This window comes from Egretta garzetta, unplaced genomic scaffold (genome assembly GCF_000687185.1).
Source record: "Egretta garzetta isolate BGI_Z169 unplaced genomic scaffold, ASM68718v1 scaffold46, whole genome shotgun sequence".
NCBI lineage: Eukaryota > Metazoa > Chordata > Aves > Pelecaniformes > Ardeidae > Egretta > Egretta garzetta.
In genome coordinates, this window is record NW_009260268.1 from 9,483,140 (window position 1) to 9,504,902 (window position 21,763).

At 37.4% G+C, this 21,763-nt stretch overlaps 1 protein-coding gene across 4 annotated transcripts in view; it reads left to right on the forward strand.

Annotated features, from left to right (window-relative positions):
* The first annotated feature begins 89 nt into the window (after positions 1–89).
* Positions 90–21,763, forward strand: part of CLOCK (clock circadian regulator) — a 61,391-nt gene continuing 39,717 nt past the window's right edge. For 3 of the 4 annotated variants that reach the window (XM_035897724.1, XM_035897722.1, XM_035897725.1), the window contains exons 1-3: positions 90–281; positions 10,658–10,759; positions 14,027–14,113. The gene's annotated coding sequence lies outside the window, so the exon portion shown is untranslated. The remainder of the gene's footprint in view (positions 282–10,657; positions 10,760–14,026; positions 14,114–21,763) is intronic. The other variant, XM_035897723.1, reaches the window with a different exon arrangement.

Genomic DNA, 21,763 nt, shown 5'->3' on the forward strand with positions numbered 1-21,763 from the left:
TCTCGCTGCGGCAGGGGGACGGGAGCTGCGGGGGGCGGGGCTGAGTAAGCGCTTCGAGGGCTTGTTGGTGTTGGTTTTGTTTTGGTTTGGGTTTTTATAACTTTATTGCGGTGCCTACAACGTGTTCGTGCTCTTAAACGTGAGGACTTCTCAGTAGCCCCTGGTCCTCTCCCGACTTGCGTGCAACCTTACAATTGGCGTGTCAAATACGCTGTGCGTGCGTGTGTGAAATAAGACCTGCGAGGGACTGGAAATCCATGGCACTTCATTCTTCTGTTAAGGTAGATTGGGATTTTTAGTTGGCTTCACTTTCAAATTCCTGGTGTTTTAGGCCTGGAGACAAATTTGAAATGTTTTGGTTTTTTTATGAGGAGGAGTGCTTGTAAACTAATCAAACATATTTGTAGTGAGTTTTTTATAAGGCCGTTGTTTTCATCTGCGTGTTAAAAGTTGACCTACTAAGAGGCACAAGGGAAGTCAGATACAGTTCTAGCTGGGGTATGAAGTGGCATGTAGAGGCGGAGTGGGTGATCATAGATCCTGATCCTCTAAATCCTTCAAGTAAGTATTTTTTTTGATGACACAGTTTGACAAGCGGGTGCTTTTGGTTGCGGTGTTGACTTAAACAGGCCTGTCTGTTCCGTGCTCCCAGCTCTCACCTCTTTGCTGCCCTCCTCAGCTGTACCAGCACAACGGCTCATGGAACCGTGTCCCGTAACCCGGTTGGGGAAATGATCCAGGTTAAAATTAACTACCTCTTTTTTTTTTTTTTTTTTTTTTTTTTTTTTTTTTTTTTTTTTTTTTAAAATGTGGTTATATTTAACCTAGATCATTTCTGTGGGTGACAGGTGTGCCAGAAGGCAAGAAGATTGTTTAAGCAAATACTCTAATGAAAGAAGTACTTGAGAAATACACCTCAACTGCCATAGTCCTGGCAAAGTTTGATATGAGCAGTTGCAGTTGTTTCACGCTGTTCAATCTTACAGGAACGAAATCGATTTTGTCCGTGAATATCTGTGGATCTTGGGCCTGTTATTTGAAATCAGACACTATTTGATTACTGTAACAGAGGAAGTCTACTTGACAGGACAAGTAACTGCAAATTTTTTTCTTTTAATAAACTATCAATTATCATATATATCCGTTTAAGATACTTTCTCAAAAGTGTTACAGACGCTGCTTTCATATTACCAAACATTACATGTTTGGGTTAAAGTTTTTTGGTTGAATGTGGGTACTAGTGTTTTTAAGGTCGGAGGATTTTGCTGGTAAGGCAAGAGTTACCTCATCTTAAGAAACAGTCCAAACAGGGGAAAAAAAACCTCCTGGGTTGATATTTAATAGTTTAAGATGTCATTCAGCCATGTCTTGTTTTTTATTTCTTCTGCTGCTTCACGGTCTTGCATAGAAAAGTTTAATGCATATTGGTAAAATAAAAGGATGTGAGGAAAGCAGCGAGTTTTCTTTATTAGTGCTCTAAGGGCCCCATAAACTCTTTTGTAGCTAATTTTATACTTTTTGTACTCAGCAATTTAAAAACTGACTGGTAATTACTTTAAATTTAATTTGTAGTGTTGGTTAATTATCTTGTTAGTATAGAATTTCACTGAAGTCATGAATCTTCATGGATGGATTAGCCTTGCCAAGGAAATTGGTGCTTTTGAGAGCTTTGGGCTTTTCCTATTTTTTTGGTCCTATTCTAAATTTGTGCAAAAAGTTTAAGATATAAATTAGTAGTAGAGATATTAGACCCCCACGCTCCCCACATGTTCTTTATATGAAATGTTTTTATCAGCTTGGAAAGTTGTGAATTTGTTTACTAAAAATAATAGGCTTGTGTTGAAAATAGTTGTGAATCAACAATGCAATTTTCTTCTCTAAGTAGCTTCATCTTTTGAAAACAGGTCCTTTTTAGCTATGTACCCCTTTAGGAGAGATGTATAATTTGTTGTCTAAAGCCTCACAGCTTCAGCCTAATTTAGTAGATTGAAGAATATGGACAGTTCTCTTAGAATAGAAAATTAGTACCCTAATACAGTTTTTCATACAAAATACACGACATAATTAGAAAGAAGTGGAATTACAGCTAAGGTGCCTTCCTTTTCATCACATTGTAATGAATTAGTTTTTCTTGAGGAAAAGACTTTGGTACATGTTTGAAGTAAAGAAAAGTGCATTTTAGTGTTTCAGTCTTTTTAAAGTACTTGTTTCCGTATGAATGCTAGAAATTATAAAGGCCAGATGATAAAGCAGATCTAGAAATGTTTCCGAGAATAGATGCTATTAGTAGATAGTTGCATAGCAAAGGCAGTAGTAGTTGTTCCTGCCAGTCTTACCTTCTATTTATTTATTTTGCAAGGTATTTTTAACCTTTCTATGTTAATTGAGCTGGATCACCCTGTAAAAGGCTGTACTGGCACCACTGAAGGGGTGGCACGAGAACAGGAGAGAGTCGCCAGGCTGCTGGGAAAGCAGTAGCTGTTTTAAGGTAGCTTTACCTCTGGCGGGGAAAAGAAATATCTGAGAGACTACAGATAGACAGGCCAAACCTTTCAACTGTCTCGCTCATCTTCTGCTAATACTGAATTACTAGTAGTATCTGTATCATTACTTCAAATTTAGTGGTCCTTCAGAATAGAAGGAGGTATAGGAAGCACACCTTCAGTCGCGTAGCAGACTCTAAAATGAAGGATTTCAGTGTCTCAATGTAGCTCTGCCACAAGCAAATCTGGCTATATCCCCCGTTCCCTTCTGCAGGTGGTCCACCTGGGGCAAACAACTTACTATTGCAGTTGGTTATTTTGTTAACTCAGTTAATGGCATTCTGTAATAATTTGAAACTGTTTGTCAGGCATTCCAGTGTTCATTTGTTACAGGAGTTAAAGATGTGAAATGCAAAATCACGGAAGAGGAAGGAGAGTCATGGTTAATGCAGCAGTGTGCTGCCCTGAAGGATTGAATTCTCAACCCCTACTGCTGCCACAAAATTCTTTTGTAATGCAGAGGCCACTTTAATTTTGGCATACCTCGTGCCTGAGTGTTTAATTTTATAGCCTTAATATTCTCCTACCATACTTTTTGTATATAATATAAATTCTTAATTATAGCCGCTTTCAGAACGTATAATCATATATGTAAAAAGTTTTGATGCTCTGTGGTTCTCATATATTTAATATTATGTGGAAAGAACAAGACTTCATTGGTTCTCAGATTCTTTCAGCAGTTTAGCATTGCATGCTTTGGACTCTTTCCAGCTGTTACATTTTGTCATTAAAATCACTGAATTAGTTTTCTTAGTCTGCACTGATATTCTGAGGACATTGCTGAGTGTATTATAAAATCGTCATTAGTAGTATTAATATTTTATTAAATATAGAGCCTTAAAAGTTAGATATACCCTATGAGATTCAAGACTGATAAAGATGTATTTAGAGCATGAATCTTATGAACCTTAGTAGATACGGTGGGCATTCCTCATCTTCCTGTTAAAAATGTAGCTAAATTAGGCATAACTGTGGCTACTTAAATGCTTTGTCCTTACAACTATGTGTTTAATAATCTCAGAGTACATGAGAGAGCTTCAATTTTGAAGCTAATATTACTTTACCCATAATGACTGCCTGGTACCACAAGATAAATGGCGCTAGAATATTGTGCTTATGTTAAATCAGAAGAAAACAGTTCATGAAGTAAGACAGATCCATTTAAAGCAGATTTTAAAAATAAATACACATGACCTTGTTCTTCTATAGAGGTCCTTTTAAAAAGGGGTATTTGCAGGTATCTCTGAGAAGGCTTTTAATGTATGTTATTTTGGCTACATTTTACAGGTCTTTAGGTTTTTCACTTGTAAAGTTTTCCAAACACCTTGAAATTTTGTTCTCACTCAGATCTTCTGTAATCTTGTCACAACTGAGCATCTTGGCATCTAAATCTGTTTACTATTCATAAATTAGGCAATCTGTCAATTAGGCATTCACTTGTCCAAAGGCATGTTCAAACCACACCTCAGGCACACCTATGGGATTGGACTGGGACCAAAAGCCTGTGGTGACTCTCCCTTTTGTTCAGAAACACAAAGGGGGGAGGAGGAAGAGGTTTTGTTGATGTCGCCTTAAAAAAAAAACCAAAAACCAAACAACAAATCAACAAAACCCCAAACCCTAAAAATCCACTTTTCCTTGTGTACAAGATGATTAAAGTCTAATTGGGCCAAGGAGCGATACTAGGCCACTTATTTTCTTGGAGAAAAAGGAGAGGAGTGCCTGTGTTCCAAAAACTATTTTATATTTTCTTCCATTTAAAACTTTAAATGTTATTAAGAACTGGAAACCAGGACTTGTCTCTCTCGTTTGGATGCCCTTCTCCCTAGAGAGGCATGCACACTGCTGGTTCTCCTCTGTCCAGCAAAGCTTTTCTTCCATGTTCTGAAGATTGCCACTGAAATGAGAAATCATGAGTTGACCCATCTTCCCAGTACAACATGGAGCCTGCTGAGAAATTGTGGTTTGAATCTGTTCTGACAGAGCAGAGATTGGCTTTCAGACTTCTCTGTTCCAGGTTACTGTGCTGTAACCCCATGCTGCCGGACAAAATAAGAGCACATCATTTTCCTCCTGCTGGCAAGTTAAAAGAATATATTACTTCTGTTTTGATGGGAAAAGCTTAGCTATGTACATCAAGGACAGGGACCAGGGCTGTGAGTACTAATCTTGCCTGTGTCCTAGGCCTTCAGAAAGAGGTGAAGATGAAGGCATAAAATTGTGTTCACTGGTTACCTTTATGGTTTGCATCTCTACTAGCTTTTTCAGAAATCTTGCTGAGTGATGCAAATCTCCCTGGCTTTGGCACTTTAGAATTGTGGATCCTGTTGTATGAAATCCCCTTCTTTGTGCCCTATGAATAATCTCTTCTAGTGAAGACTATAGTTTAGGGTAGTATTGCCTATTACAGCCAGGGCAGGCAGCAAAACTTAATTACTAAGTCATTGCGTGGTAGTGGTGGTGCTGTGGGGACACTTAGAAGAGAAGGAGTACCTGGGAATGGGCTGATCATCCAGCATGATGCCTGAATTTTAAGTGCTTTAGAGTAGGGTATAGCATTGCTACCAGTGTCATCTACAAGAGTTTTTAGCTTGCAGCTCCACAAGTTTGTGAATATATCTCAGTTGCTTGCAGAAGGATGATCTCAGATCTCATAAGCATCTCATTATCTGCTGAACTGGTAGATATCTGGAAAGTTCCAGCACTTTCTTTTAAATACCATTAGGGCAAGTGTTTGTGAACATAGAGGAGGCAGGCCTGTAACAAGTAGCGGGGGGGGGAAGATAATGTGTGAATTTCCTAACGTGTGCATTAGCAATCCCGAGGAGATACATATTTTTACATATTAAGTTATGATCTTAGAGAATGACAGTATGAGATACTAAGCGCCTAATAAAAAGGATACTTCAAAATAAATTGTATTAATATCGCTGATTTCACATTTCCAATTCTGAGAATGCTACTGCTGTTGTAAATAAAACATAAGTCGCCATTTTTACATTTGGCTAAAGTTTTTAATGGCATAGTAAATATTAGTTTCTGGCATTTAAGAGTGTTTGATGTTGTTTGGTGGCTATTTCATTGTATGTTTAATGTAATGTCAGAGACTGGTTTTGCCTTTTTAGTTGTGGCTGTTACTGACGTGCACCCTGACAGAATAATATTCCATCAGTTTGGTGGCTGCTGGTGAGAAGGTGGTTGTGAATTCAGAGGGGGTAAACTCCTGCTGGTGTGGTAAGGTAGAAGGTTTGTAATTTTTCAGATGGATCTTGACAGAGAAGTGCCAAATGTTTGGGTTATTTTGAGTTTTCATCAATCATCTGATTGACAGAAAACCTGTCTTGTTACCTGGAGTAAATTTCCCAGTCCTTAGTCCCTTAAAGGTATATTTGAAACCTAAGCATGAAGTTGTGAAAAAACAGAGAAATTGGGAAATATTTTGCCAAAATCTGCTTATTTCCCTTGGCTCAGTAAACAACAAAAAAAATTTCTCCATTAAAAGCTGTAGGGAGATGCTTTTTTAAGCCCCATTTCCTAAGAAAATGTGACTTATGCTTTTTCCTTGTTTTCTCTCAATCTTTCTTTACATATTTGCCAATGGCTTTTAAAATCATTGACCAATTGCAGCCATGTTTGTAGGAGGGTTTGAAATCTCAAAGACCGTAATGTTTCTACAGGTTTTGGGAAAATAGGCAAACTGGGTAGAGAGAAATGTGTCACTGCCCTCTGTCTCAAGAGAGGATCATGCAATGCAAGTTTTGGCACTGACCTGTTTTTTTCCGCGTGCTGGGTCTGGAGGTGGTTGTATGTGCCAACGGGGCCTGAGGAGACAGGCAGAATGTTGGGCTGTTTTGGAAGGGGATGGAGACTGAGAATATCTGTGGTGTGTCAGAGAGACAACGTGAGGGGACGCTGGCTTCTCCTGGTGGGGCAGAGGAGAATAGAGCTATCAGAACTGTGCTTTATTGCCTGCTGAAGAACTCAACGATAAGCTGGTAGAATTTCCTTCTGAAATTAAATCAATAGCTTTAAACTGTGATTAAATTCCTATTTTCCCAATGTTTTGGGGAAAAAAACAGTTTTCGTGTATTTCTTTGAAAATACTGGAACTTAGACCTCACTTTCAGCAGTGAGGAGGAAAAGAAAGTGTAACTTGAGATTAAGGAAGAGGACTTTTCTATTTAAAGGCCGTAACGAGTAAGTGCTTTTAATAGTGGAGAGGTAAAACTGAAAGGGTGCTGTCTAAAGATTCGTGTTTATACCAGTTACTGTATGAAATATGTCCAGTAATAGCCAAAGAATAAGGTTTTTCTGTCAGCATAAGAACAAAAGATAGTGCCTCCCAAATGGGATTTCCTGTAAGCCCACTCCTCTGTCGTGTAACATGGAGCTTTTAGTTGAAAAGCAGAAGGGGCTGGACTTCTGTCTAGAATGACATTTCTCTAGTTCTTTCCTGTCTTGACTATATTTGCATTACCTATGAATTATTATAAACAGCAGACTGAAATTTACCTCAATATGTTAAACTTGTAAGATTTTATCAGGTCTCAGTGGAGGATTGTAGCGTGTCCTGCTGATGGGTTTAGAGAAGCTTCTCATGGACTTAGTAATGGTGAAAGTGAAGGAAACTGTATGAGCTTGCTACTTTCATTTCTAGAGAATTCCCTGCTCAATAATGTCAAACATACTTTTCAGTCCTTAAGTAACCAATATAATCTTCACAAATTTTATAGTATTTAAAAATTCTAATTCATTAATTGCAAGTATTAAAACTTCTGTTTTAAAATGTCATAATAGACTGCAAAATAGTTAGGTGACTTTGACTTGTGCTTGGTTTAAAGTAGTTTTCATAGCAACAACAAATATTCTAAAGGAAACCGGATTTTCCTCTGACTGTGAGTAGAAAAGCAAGTAGTAGCATGAATCACAGCTTCCAAGAACTGTCAGAATAGGAATGCAGATTCTCCCCGCCGCAGACACACACTTTCATTGCTGTCAATTTTAATGTAGTAATATGATTTAATAAAGTTTTTCTTGCCATCCGCAGCAGCAACATTCATTACATGTAATCAAGCTACTACTAGCAGTTGCATGGTTGAGAATGAAACTAGAGTTTCTTAACATCTCAGCATCTCAGAAAATATGTTTTCTGAAAATGTTTTTGTTGTTAAAGTACTATACTTCAGTTTTTTTCAAATTGTTTTTTTCTTCCAGCTCAGAAGCATTAGTTAAACATTTTGTGCTTCACTAAAGCTTTGCATGATGTTTCATAGATAATAAGATACCAGCCTTGGAAGAGCTTTGTGATCTGAATTTCACTGACATAGAAAATGAGGAGAATGACCTCAGAAAGGGGGATGAGGATTCAAATGAGTAAGTGAGTCATAGCGAGTGAATTAAACAAGTTGTCATTTCTAAGAACAGAATATAAGGTAGATCAGCAAGGAGGAAGATGGGAATATAGAAGCAAAAAAGAGCATTAAGCAAGTCCAAGTAGTATAGGGATTTGAAGGAAAAGAGGGAAAATGTGTTATTTTGCAGGATCTGGAAAGCATAATAAAATCAGAAGAGTAGTCTGAATTGAGATGAAGAGTAACTAGAAGGTGTTAGGAAATGGGGCAGGATATGTAGAAACTTTTAAATTATGTTGATGGGTTTGGCTTTTATGAAGGAAAAAAAAGTTGAGTCGGGGAAAAAGATTTGAGAATGTGCTGGTTTGATCGGTTTGGCAGGAAAGTTAGGACACAAATTCTAGTACTAAGAATTTTTTTTTAACCCCTTAAGAAATTTAGCTGTCAGTTTAACTTGCTTTTAAAGTGAGTGGCAAAACAACAGGCAACTGTTTCTGAAAATTCAATCTCAGACATTCATGTTGCTCTGTCACTACCTCCTATGACACCCAGTTTTTGTGTAAGTTGGAGGACTTTTTATGAGTTTCAGTGCAATTGAGGTGGGGCTATAGAAGCCTCTAACATCAAAGCTAGTTGAGGCACTATCATTTTAAGTCAAAAGGATCACAAACTTTTTCATTAACTGAAATTGCTTTTCAAAATTATTTTAGTTAAACTGGTAATGCCTTTATATGGACAATTAAATTTAGGGTTGATTTATAATGAGTTATGTTAATCTTTGTATTGCTGACTGGTATAAGAAACAAAAAATAATCTCTCATAAACATGTATAGATTGTTTTTTAAAATGGCACCTAGACACTTTTCCTGCCCCATAGAGTATAGTTTGCCATTTCTTATCCATATACTGGTATTTGATTCAAAACATTGATTTCTAAAATTAGAATATTTCATTTTATTGCATAGAAAAGTAGATAAGTAGATGATAATGGTCTACCTTTCTTATTCCATTAGGTTTGTCCAGTAGGCCTTCTTCAAACATTGGCATTCTTCTTATTCGATATTCTTATCGAGAGCAGCCCTGCCGAGAGGGACCTGGGGGTACTGATGGATGAAAAGCTAGACATGAGCCGGCAATGTGCGCTGGCAGCCCAGAAGGCCAACCGTACTCTGGGCTGCATCAGGAGGAGTGTGGCTAGCAGGTCGAGGGAGGTGATTCTGCCCCTCTACTCAGCTCTGGTGAGACCTCACCTGGAGTACTGCGTCCAGCTCTGGAGCCCTCAGCACAAGAAGGACATGGAACTGTTGGAACGGGTCCAGAGGAGGGCTACAAAAATGATCCGAGGGCTGGAGCACCTCTCCTATGAGGACAGGCTGAGAGAGTTGGGCTTGTTCAGTCTGGAGAAAAGGAGGCTACGGGGAGACCTGATTGCGGCCTTCCAGTACCTAAAGGGGGCCTATAGGAAAGATGGGGAACGTCTTTTTCATAGGGCCAGCTGTGTTAGGACAAGGGGAAATGGTTTTAAACTAGAACAGGGTAGGTTCAGGCTAGAGGTAAGGAAGAAATTTTTTACAATGAGAGTGGTAAAACACTGGAACAGGTTGCCCAGAGAGGTAGTGGAGGCCCCATCCCTGGAAACATTCAAGGCCAGGTTGGATGGGGCTCTGAGCAATCTGATCTAGTTAGCAGTGTCCCTGCTCACTGCAGGGGGGTTGGACTAGATGACCACTAGTGGTCCCTTCCAACCCTAAACATTCTATGATTCTATTCTATGATTCTATGATTCTTCTGTAGCCTAGCAGTGTCGTCTTTCTGTGCTGTATGTACTGAGGGACAAAGTAGTAAAGAACAGGGGTTTTGAAGTTGCCTTTTTTTTAATCATATGTCAAAGGAAATCTGCCTATCCTTGCATAAAATGAAAGGCAATAGATTTATATATACCTTAAAGGATATACTTTGCCACATGGGAGTGCTGAATAGAGTATCAATAGTCATAACTAGCAGTAGTTTTTCCAGCAGGATTGTCAGCTGTAAGATTACATTACCAAATTAGTGCATGCGTATTTAAAACACAGCACTGTATATAGGAATACAGAGTTTGTGATCTGTAGTAGACAGGGAGCTATTTCTTTGTGGAATAGATGTTTGTGTATAGAAATATCTATGTACTTAGCTTCGGCTCAGTACAGTTTACTGAAATTAGTTTTTCATTAGTGAGGGGAAGATGTTTGTGTCTTATGCTGTTGTGTGTCGTGTTCTCTGAGAGTTTTAAACTATGTTCTGAGGTAGTTCACAGGTCCCATTTGAACCATAATACACACACACACACAGAGTTAAGATCGTATTGATGTATTTTCTTTCCAAAAATGTGCCTGGTGTATTATTGATGTTCTGCAAGGTCATAATATACCCCAAAGCAACTGTAGTATAATAATTGTAATGTTAATGTTTTGTAGGCAGTGGTAGAACTGTGACTTTAATGTTACCATTAGGCTGTTGCATTTGTCTCTCAAATTTGGATTTCGGGCAGTGCCAGAGCTACGTAAAAGGTGGTATGCAATTTTGAAGTTCTCCATATATATTTACTTCATTATGTTGAATAGCTGAGTTGAAAGTGAAATTGTGGATGGTTTAGTGATGGAAATAAGGTGACTGAAATGGCAGGAGAGAAAACAGAGAGCAGCAATCAAGGGCTCTCTAAAAGTTGTTTTGAATGGATTCATCTTCATAGAACTGTGGGATTTTTTTGTTATTGTTTTTCAGAAGATTGTGCCAAAGAAGACTTTTGCTCAGATGACATCACATTTGGACTACTAATGCTATCCACCCACTCTACAAGGCACAATGCATTTCTAGGTGATTTAAGTAAGTATGTAGATTTTATTGCTACTAGAACACTAACACTTTAAACAGAAACATCTCTTTTTCAACCTCAGGCAAGGTAGAGATTCTGCTTCAATTTGAGATAGAAATTAATGTTGTGTGTGGGAAGAATAAACTTCAAATAACCTTTTTAATAAGCTTTCATCCTGTACACTGGAGCATGGAATAAAACAATTGAACTAACTGGATCTAAGCTGTCTTGGAAACTAAAAGGGAAAAAAAACCCCAATCTTGTGATGGCACTGTCCCCAGCAATGAAATGTGCTAATGTAGCCCTGTTGTTTCTGGAGACTGAATGAGTATCCCCCCACAGGGATGCATTGCAGTGAATGAGCATATGTTTTGCCATGCTCACAGCTTTTTTGGGTGGTTGTTTTTTTTTTCCACAGATGCTCTTGTTATAGTGGAGATGGACTTAATACCCCCATTAATATAAGAATATATAGAAAGCAAAAGAATGCATCTTAATAGGTTCAAGTAGCAGTATCTCTGTTCATTTCATCTTATTTGTGAAAGGGTTGCATCTCCCCACTTCCTTGATAGGACACTGTGTACTATCCATCTGAAAGTGGGCCAGGAGGTGCAGATTTTCATCTTTGCAAGATTTGTCTTATCTTGCAGTGCAGTTACTTTACTGATTGCTTTGTACATCCATGGCCACGCAAAGAGAAACACATGACAGATGGGGTAGTTTGTTTATGGTTTATCTTACGAGTGACAAAGGGGTTTTGATTCAATGTATCGTGAGGATGATGGCCACGGCCTCCTGTAGCCTTCACGTATGTGTTTATATGTTTTTTCTTTGTAAGTAGATATCGTTAAACTTTTTCAGATGTTCCATTGTTTTTTTTGACTGGGTCAAAAAAATCTCAAGAAACCAATCTATTCGGGTAGATGAGACATTGTGCCAGTCTTGCTAAAACTGGATTATTTTGTCTTGCTGGCAGAAAGCCTTCCTATATTCCCAATGATTTATCAAGCATTGGAGATGTTTGGTCGTGCATGGAGTTACCGATAGCAGTGCTTGTAGTTAATGATGCTTGACACTTTCTATTTTAAGACCCTGGTTTTGGTTGCTTATGATTTATCAAGACTTAAATCATTGAGCAGTAATTCTTTGCATTATATGTCTGCTTCAGCTAAAACTTTACCAGAAGTCAGTCTGTGTCTGAGAATGAGGTGAAGGGGAGGAACATACTGTTTTCTTGGTTCAAAATGCAATGAAAATCTTACTACTGGAAAGATAGAGCATCTGCATATGTTAGAGCAAGCACTCAAGGTTTTAGGAGAAAACTTAAACTGTTACGCTACAGTATCAGGCTATCTTTTTTTCTTTGTGCTATCCCAAACTTTTACATTAGGCGGCATGGTAGATTTCTGAAAAATATGGTTAGTACCTTTTCAATGATTTGCCTAAATCCATTTCATCTGTCCAAATCAGCTGAGGTAGACATGTTCCAAGTCCTTTTAGTTGTAACCAGACAGAGTTACTGAGCATGTTCTGGCTGCACTGTGAGAAGTTAAAAAGGCCTAATTTCCTCCATTCCATTGTAATGTCAGGTACAAACACTGAGTAAGGAGACTTCCTTCTGTGCTCCTCGTGCTTTTCTTTAACCCCATTCCCCATCTACTGTTGATTCTGTCCTTCAAATGCTGTGTCAGAAGTATATTTCTGTAACTGTTCTGTGTTTTTGATTCAATACTTCGATTTTTTTTTTACTTCTCTATTGCTGCTCTTGTGTTCAGAACAGGTAAGATTGTTCTGAACAATGCATACTGTGTGTGGTTAGAAGTTATGAAAGACTTCTCTTTGAGCATCTTGAAAACTTTAAGCCATGAGGACCTAATTTGTTTTATTAAGAATTTGTGTTTTTCAGGGCGTACTTCAGCTTTATTTACTGCTTGTCCATGGGCTGTTTTCCTTCACCTTTACATTTTCATTAGTCCTTTTACTTGTTTTTCTTCAGAGCTTTTTTTAACTTGTGCTGAAAATCCTAATTTAAAACTGTTCTTAAGTTACAGAACTTTTGTATTTACTTATGTAAAAACATATTTTTATACATTTTTTTCTTAGAAGTTATACAAGTTTTTCATAGAAGCACAAAAAGCAAAGAACTAAATATAGAGAAAATACTTTTGACACTGATTTGTAGAAGTAGGAGAGAGATTTCAAAGTTGTTGTACTCTTTCTTACTGACTTGTGTGTATGTGTGAATGCTTGAAGTAGTGCCTCTGTACTTCTCTGCAAACGTGCCCATGGCACTACTCGGGCAAAACCACATTTACTCAGGAGAACAGTGAAGTCACACCACTCTCTTATTTGGATTTGTTTTTATACACCTTGTGTAGAAGTGCAAATGAATAAGGACTAGCAGCAGTGTGGTCAGAACCCATTCACAAGGAATGGGAAATGTAGTATTGTAGGGCAGTTAGTTATCTTGGTTGTAATTATCCTAGGTTTTACATTTGGATGAGAGGAGTTGACTTAAATTAATGAAGTAAAGCAGTGGAGTTGCTGATCGAAGCAAAGGTATGCCCTAGGCCAGGCAGAGAGGAGGGAGAGGTGCTGTGTCGGAGAAATCACCACCTTGTTTGTCTAAAGATTCAAATTATGAAACAATTTAAGACAGATGTACAAGACAGGCTGGAGACTTCTAGTTCCAATTTCTTTTGCTGAAGCTAGAAAGTATAGTGTGGAAGATGATCTTAATGTTTCTGCCCCTCCCTTTTGCTTATTATAGGATTGCACTGAACTTTTCTTTTCAAATATTTGGGGTTTTTTGTGTTGAAGTGACCCAAGAGCGTCTGGCATTTGAGTTTCTGGAAGATGGAATTTGTGTTCAGTATAGGAGTAAATGAAATGATTTACTGCTTCTTAGATTTTTATGGATTAAAAATGTAGTATTGAATTCATATTAAAATTCTGTAATTGCCTAATAAGGTTTTAAAAAAAAATCAGTGGAATAAGTTGTATTTAATGTTGATGAAAATTGCTGCTAACTGATTTTTTTTTTTGTAATTAAAATCAGAATTACTTACAAACTCTGGGTTTTGCTTGGAAGCCCAGGTCCACAGAAGGAAGCTTCTGAAATGAAAAGGATTGTGATTATACTTAACATTTTCAATTTATGTACATGTGAAAGTTTGTATAGTGTTGTTTTGTGGGGCTCTTTTTGTTTTTCTTAAAAGACAATTTTTCTTTAGGAATTGCTTTAAAGAGATCTGATTTTCTTTTCCTCTACATTTTAGCAAATGCAGAGTAAAGCCCATTTTTTCATTTGCAAAAGTCTTCTGGAAAATTATGTGGATGCTGTATATTGAATGTCAGTGAAACTGGTGAGTCTGAATATTTTGGTTATTCTAAGCAACTAATGAGTTAATCGTGTGTGGCAAAATCCTGTTTATAACTTACTGTGCTTAGAGAAACTCTGGCATTTAACCTAAATTCTAGAAGATAAAATAATTATATAAACAAATGACATAGCTCAGAAATCTAAAAAAAAAAAAAAGAGGCAAGGATTAAGCAGTATATTCCTGGCTTTACTCCTAAGGTAAAAAGCTTTGTATATTTTTATCTGGTATTTCTGTAATGAAGTTCTTCCATAACATAAGCTGCTTGATTAGTTTCCCTTAGCATTTCTGTCATGGTGTTCTTGTGACTGTTCTCTGAGATGATGTTTAGAACCAGGCTAATTTGAGTTTTACACTAGACTAATATTCCTGTGTCATTAATCTGCTTTTTCTCAATTCACGTTGTTGCTTAGCACTGGATTTAGAGATCAATTTGAATGATTGAAGCAAACACATGTTCATCTTTAGCCCTTTTAAATTTTGTTTGAGTTAGGGCAAGTTAAATCACAGTGGTCATGCTTACATGCCTGTCTCAGTCTGTACCATCTGAATTTCCAAATTAAAAAACCAACACTTACAGCTCTGTCTGAAAGTTCAGAGACGCCAGAATCTTCAGTTTTCTCTTGCTGTATTTAATAGCACAGGTAATACAAGGAAATAAATAAATAAATAAGAGAAAAATCTGAAAGAAATAAGGGAGAAACAAGAAAAGTAAAATATTTAAAGGAAAAAAAAAGACATAAAAGGTGGAGTGAAGAAGGGAAGCAAAGAGAAATTAAGCTAATGTGATAGGGATATCTAGTTTTATGTCTTCTGCTGAATTCTGGAATAGAGGAAATACATTCTTTTTGTGATAGCCAGTAGATTGTCATGTACTACGATCTCTTAATTTATTTTTTTTTATTGTGGTGATGAGTTAAGCTTACAAATTTTTTCTAGAGTCTTTCAGTGCCCCAAAGTATTCTGTTTTGTGAGATGACACCTGCTTTGGTTAGTGTGGTTTGGAAAGGTAGGATGCAATTCCAGTGCATGCATTACTATTACGATTTGGATCATTGATACTGTTTTGGAGAAAATCTCTCCATTATCTCCCCTTACCACACACTTGCTCAGGGTGTTTGTACTACATTTCTTTCCCAGAAAACTAGTTTTTAAGTTCTGCTGCAGGTGCAAAGTGCTCTTCTGTCTCTAGTGGGGACATACTGGCCTGAATCAATTATTAAATCCCTGAAAAACTTTGAATGGCCTGTGCGATGGTGATGTTTGCTTTTGGAGACCAGGTGAAATCTAATCCAAGCTAACCCCTCTTGAACAGCTAGCATAGGAGTGTCAGCACTAGCAGCTTTAATCTACTGTTGCGTTTCTACTGCTCCAGATTACTTGCTAATGGAGACATAGCCAAAATTGTTCACTTTGGTTATAGGTCAGTAGATGAGGGGAATGAATGCCTGTGATATAACTGGATTTGTAGAATAGATACATGTTTCAATGCTAATATTTACAACTTTCAAAGTGCCATGAGCTTTCTTTGAAACTTTTGTTAACACAAACTGTCAAGGAAACAGGTAAATACTATAAGTCACAGTAAATCAAATGGCTAAATCATAACTGCCTTCTAAAATTTTATTTAGCCTGTTTTTTATTCCCTGCATGTATTCTGAAATTGTTAAAAATAGGAATCTTGTGATTTCTCTAATTTCATAATTTTTATATAAAATTCTAAAATTTGTATACTTCCCACCTGCATGTTTTGCTTGAGCTGCTCATCTGCATTGAAAAAAACAAATCCAGTGGTTTATTGTAGTCATTAAGTAGGAGCAAGACAAAAAAAATGAGAGATGGTCTTCACAGGTGTTTGCAGTTCTTATGATCTTTCTGTGCATTGAGCTGTCATGAGTCAAGACAGATTCTCCTTCCACCCCACCCACCCCCGGACTGAATTCCTCAGTTTGAGGTTGTAGGTGGCAGTTGTTAAGGTTTTAAAAATTTAAGTAATATTTAGTTGCCAATGTTATCTCATTTTACCTTGAAGTGACAGTTGTAAGAGTTCTCCCCATCTGCCCCATGTAAGTTGAAGATTCCCAAGAATTTTGCACGCTTACTGCTAGTGTGATATCCTGCATGTCTAAGCCAGTGATTAGGTCTAAACTCTGTTATATTTCTTGTTTATTAGATCTTTGAAGAATCTAGGCCTTAGCTTTCAGCATTTTTTTCCAGAAAATTTCCAAGAATAGAGTGAATGTCCCTATCAATATAGAAATACTAAACAACAGCCCTTTAATTTAATCACTAAAAAAAAAGATATAAGGTCGTAGCAGCACAAGTGTCATCAGCATTTTGGAGAACTTTATTTTTTATTATTAAAGCCAGTGGGTTTTTTTTTTCAAACTGAGGTATTTGCAGTGTTATTTAAATTGTTTTATTCAGTCTATTCCTTCATGTTGTAACTAGCATTAACATACTATAAAAGTTATAGAATCATAGAATCATAGAATCATGCATCTTTTTGGGTTGGAGGGGACCACTAGAGGTCATCGAGTCCAGCCCCCCTGCAGTCAGCAGGGACACCGCCAACTAGATCAGGTTGCTCAGAGCCCCATCCAACCTGGCCTTGAATGTTTCCAGGGATGGGGCCTCCACTACCTCTCTGGGCAACCTGTTCCAGTGGTTTACCACCCTCATTGTAAACCAGCCTGCCGGTCTCGCTTATCAGCGGGGGTACCCTCTCTTTAACCTTCCTTTTCCGGCTGATATACCTGTAGAATCCCTTTTTATTATTCTTTGCATCCCTAGCCAAGTTAAGCTCCAGCTGCGCCTTCGCCTCCCTGACCCCATTCCTACACAACCGGACCACTTCCCTATACTCTTCCCAGGATGCCTGTCCCTGCTTCCACTGCCTGTGCAGTTCCCTCTTCCTCCTTAGCTTGACCAGCATCTCCTGTCTCAGTTAGCATATTTTGTTCTGCTAGGCTTAAGCATCTCTCTATTCAATTTGTAAAATCCTTTGTAAAGAGTAGTTATTACTGCCATGTGTGTATGTAGCACTTCAGATAGCAAAAAAACCAATGCATTAAGTAAAAATCAAAATTTAGTACTTAGGTGCTTCATATAGCATCTTTGGGAGGAGGCCTCATTGAGGCAGGTACAAGCCTCAATTTAGAATGAAGAAAAATTGTAAGCCAGCAAGTTATGAGGAGTCCTCATTATTTTAAGTAATCTTGTCTTACGAATTTTGCGCTGTGTTGGAGTGTGTATTTCATTCTCACTCTATTTGCATATTTGTTAATGTGTTAGGCATAACTAAACTGTTTCAAGCCTTAATATATGCTTGAATAAAATATAGCTGTTTTCATTAGCCTGTTAGCACGTGGCCTCAGTATATAATTTACATTAGTTTCCGGATTTCCTGTGAATATTGATAGCTTTTGGAATCCCCTTCATCAATAACGGTGTTAAATAGGCTACTAGCTAGATCCTAGGTTGTTGAAACCATATTCACAATGTCCTCAGTGGAAGAGAATTGCCATTGAAAATAAAACCCAATTATAGTTTTACTTTTTGATAGCTGATATATTCATTGAAAATCGGAATAGCTATAATGCTTTTGTAAATACTTTCTTAATGTTATTTTTCAGGTTTTCAGAGTTGCGTGGTCTCAGTCAGGTTCTGTTAATAAAATGGGAAAAGAGCCTGTAAGGGGTGGATTACCACATTTTATTTGATTTAAAATATTAATTGTAAAATACATCTAGTGCAACTTGATTTTTAACTAGATCCTACTTGCTAGTTGAGATGGCAGTCTTTTAAGCAGTGCTAATTTTAGTGTTTTCAGTAGTGACCTGGAAGGGAAGGTTTCAAATGTTTGCAAATAAAATATGGTGGTACTAATTTGGGAGGTGTTGAGAACTTGAGAGTGCAGAGAAGGCTTTGAGGGCCAAGAAGTAAGCATACTGAGACATGTGTTGTGGTAGATAGAAATGGTGTGGTCTGATCATTCTGTGAAAGAAAAGCTTGAGAAGTGGTAAAAGAGAAAAAGAAAAAAAAAAACTGAGGAAAAGAGTCTACAGTCATGTAAATGTAGTGAGTATGGTCCCAAGTAGTTGATACGATTTTGTGTTGAGTATTTTAGATGGTAAAAGGGACTAATAGTTCTCATATAAGTAACTTCGAGGACTTGTTTGAAACTTTTTAAAGTTTATGTGGAAGTATCAGGACAGAATCTGAATTTCCAAAAATACCAAAAGGACCTGAATTTGTGACCTTTTTTTTCCTCTCTGTAACCTAATCTTGAAAATTCTTATCTCAAATATGGTAGCAGCAAAGGTTAAAAAAGCTTGGCTTAGAAATTCCTCAGTTATAGTATGTTTTATGCCTTTCAGTCAATATTGTGATCTTAAAATATTTTGGAAGAGCTGGGGGAATGGGAAATAATTGACAGAATTTTTGCTATGAGTGTTGCATTAGTCTGCAAGGTCCAGAAAGCCTTCATTTAAAAAATTCTCAATGCTTGAAGAATAATAGTGTCATCATAATTAATTAACTTAATTTACCATTAAATTGACTGGGCCCAACATTTTGAAGATCATACCGATCTATGGGAACAAGGAATTTGTCAGCCTGCTTTCGCTGCTTCTCTGGGGACCTCAGAAGGTGAATTCAGTAGGTTTTCTGGACTTGCTGAGCCAACACAAGCTCTGAAAGTTTCTGCTCATGTCAGTAGCAAGCCACAGAGGAGGAGTGCATGATGCTGCTGCTCAGGAGAATGAAGAAAGAATTTGAGCAAATTTGGTATCTGCATAACTTGATAATGTTTTAGAAACAGAGAATGCTAAAAAAAAGTTGGTTAAATGTTACAGTGCTACTTCAAACTCTTAATTTTCCTTTGAACAGTGTTTACTGAACATTCAGAAATTCAGTTCTGTTCAGTGCTCTAATATTTGAATAGTTAAGTAAAGATGTTCTTTTCTATTTCTGTATGTATAATAATATATATGCAGAATGATTACAGTAAAATTACATTAAACGTAAATTTGACTTTACATGCTTTTTTCTATTGCTGCATTGCTGTTTCTGCTTCGCTCATGCAGTACTATCCCCTTTGTTAAAATAATGCACCATCTTTCCTGCCTGAGCAAGTCCAATTATTGACTAAATGTTGGCTGGTGTTCCATTTCCTTTTGATTCTTGCTTATAGCAGGGTGGTGAAAGGATACCTAACATCTATCCCCAAAGTGATTACAAAGTGCTTTGCAAAGAGTTTCCAGGGGCAAGAAAAGTAAAATATTTCTGCCTTGGTTTTGTCCATTCTTTAGCCAAGACAGCAGTTAAGACATTTCCTCTCTGCACCAATTGCAAAACTCTTATTTTGTTTTATTTTTTCCATTTCCTGTTAAGGCACTACTTGCCTGTGCAATATAAAGGACTTGTCCTGTGTCTCAGGTTTTGCAATCGCTGTAATTCCAGTTGAGCCTGGATTGTTATACTAAAAATTCTGATAAGAGAGTAACTCTAGTGTTTTGTTTAATGAAATTAAGGAGTAGTGCAATGCAGGGGGTTGGAATTCTGTAGCTATAGTATTGAGTTTTTATTTAACGATAAACTTGCTCTATCTGTAACAGGTAGTTTTATTGGAGGGAAAATGGAAGGATCCACTGGCAGACACCAGAATTTTAGGGAAGTCAGTCTTTACTTTTATTAAAACTTGTTAATCTTATGAATGTAACAGTGACCATACTAATACAGAAGTGGATTTTGCCAAACCTTTTTTGATACACTGAAGTTAGCATCCCCTAGCATTTCCCTTGTTTTATTTTGTTCTGTTTTCTACTACCTCATTCATTTTTAATTTTGTTATCACTTTCTGGTCTCCAGGATGATGTGCAGGACTTCTAGGGGAAAGGGGTAGGGGAGAGGCAGGGAGGAGGAGCTGCTTGTTGGGTAATTTTTGACTTGGACTGTGCTTCAGTGTTGGAGCTTAAAATATTCCTGCTCTCTCATTTTATGGAAACGTGAAAGTGAAGCCTCACTTCGTTCTTTCTGAAGATGTTTTCCAGTGAAGTGCGCTGCCTATTCCATTCTTCAGGCAGTCAAACAGTCCACTCTTCACAAAAGCTTTACAGAATAATTTAGCTGTGCATGAGTCACTCGCGCTGGGAAATCTAAGCATCAGAAGCACTTCCACAGCTGCACAAATCAAGGATTGTGCAATCAACTTGGAAAAAAAAATATGCCCATCACTAAATATTTTTAAAGTGTTCTATTGACATGTTTGCATTTCTGCACGAGATGGATAATTAGGTTTCAGATTAAATATTAGCTTTCTGAAACACCTGTCACTTCTTCTTGGGTATTGCTGTTAGCAACTGGCTTATCTTTTTTTGATATATGTCCATTTGGTACACTTGTACGGTTCTGAGAGTCACAAATAGCTGCTGTTGGTAGAAATCATTCTTTCATTAAATTTTCTTAGTTTCGTGTTATTCATTTAGCTGAATACCCTTATATAAGTATCTGTACTGTTGGATCATCATCCAACAGTCACAGTTCATGATAATTAACATATTTGATAGATAGGTTGATAACTACTTAGCAACATGTCATGTATATAATATACTCCTGTGCTTTACATTTTGCTTGAATTTCCCATTGACTATCAGGCTGAGTTCTGGATCTGTTTTCATATCCAGAATCTGATCCATGAGTCTGGATCAGTGTATATACACAAACCTCATTCTGTCCAGAAATTTCGTTTGTCACAGGTTGCCACATGAGATGCAGAAGTACATAGGAGAGTAGAGATGTTTCGTTTATATACGAAGCAGACTTCTCGAGCAGTAGCTACAACGCTTGTTTCTTTGAGCACAAATTTCAATCTCGTTTTTCCTAGTTTTGTTCTCTGGTTGTAATTTAACACATGGTATAGGTCAGCATGAAATGGCATTGTTGCCAAAAGATGTCTAACCTGGTGATTCACTGCTTCCCCTTCCCCTCTGCCAAAACAGCTTTTGAGCAGCCATATGGTGAAACAAATTTAGTTGATTTAGCTGAATGAAACAATATTTGGGTTAGTTTGAGGCTGGACCAGTTTTGGACTGTTGACTGTGTGATCACAGATATTAAAGCTAGTAGAAGAGAGGGAATTTAATGTGGGTGTGGAAATGAGTGGTCAAAGTAATGATCAAAGGCTAACATTATGAAAAGTTTCAGCTTGACCAAGGAGTTTGGTAAAAGTGCTTACAAATTTAAATAACTGTTAGGCTATGAAGTGCCTAGTATCTATAGCCATGTATTTACCTGCATGGTCTGTATATAGATTGGTCTTGCTGTCTTGCATGTGGTAATTCCTCACCTGCGGACTGATTCAGAGGAAGTACTTACTCTGTTTCTCCCACATCCTAGGTGAGTACCCTGTCCATGAGTAAGGAGTAAGTCTTCTGTTTAAAAAAACAACAAAAAATACATGAGTTCATTTCATTGAGTTTTCTGGCATGGCATACTGCTTTCCCTTCCCATACTGCCCCTTCCACACCTTTTTAAAGTGTGCAAAACTGAGAAGCAGTACGATGTTTCTTGATGATGCTAGATAATGCTGTCTTAAAGGAATAAGTTGTTGATATGAAATAGTTGGTCGTCCCT